The sequence below is a fragment of the Pollicipes pollicipes genome, unplaced genomic scaffold, assembly GCF_011947565.3.
Source record: "Pollicipes pollicipes isolate AB1234 unplaced genomic scaffold, Ppol_2.1 Scaffold_5435;HRSCAF=6427_pilon_pilon_pilon, whole genome shotgun sequence".
Taxonomy (NCBI): domain Eukaryota; kingdom Metazoa; phylum Arthropoda; class Thecostraca; order Pollicipedomorpha; family Pollicipedidae; genus Pollicipes; species Pollicipes pollicipes.
Window position 1 is genome coordinate 30,001 of NW_023596683.1, and position 351 is coordinate 30,351.

Below are 351 nucleotides of genomic sequence, written 5' to 3' on the forward strand. Positions count from 1 at the left end.
CCAGACCGCCGGTCTGGTTCCCCTCTCCCTCCCCAGCAGCCCCAATAGACACGCGCCGCCGCACGTCTGCGACTCTGCAGGCGACCCGCCGGCGGGGTGGAGGCGGTGGTGGGGGTGATGATGCTGGCTGTGGCGTCTTCAACTCCCATGCTGACACAACGTTGGAGCGGCTGTTGTCAGTCGTTAATTGGGTGCTGGGCGCGGTTGTTCCGTCCGTTCGTCTAATGGAAAACAGGGGAGAACGCGTCAGGTGGGGAGGCAGTTGTGCCGCCGACATTCCCCCCCCCCCCACACACACACCTATCTTTGATGAAGGTGTGACATTGACCCTGTGGTGATGTATAACAAGAT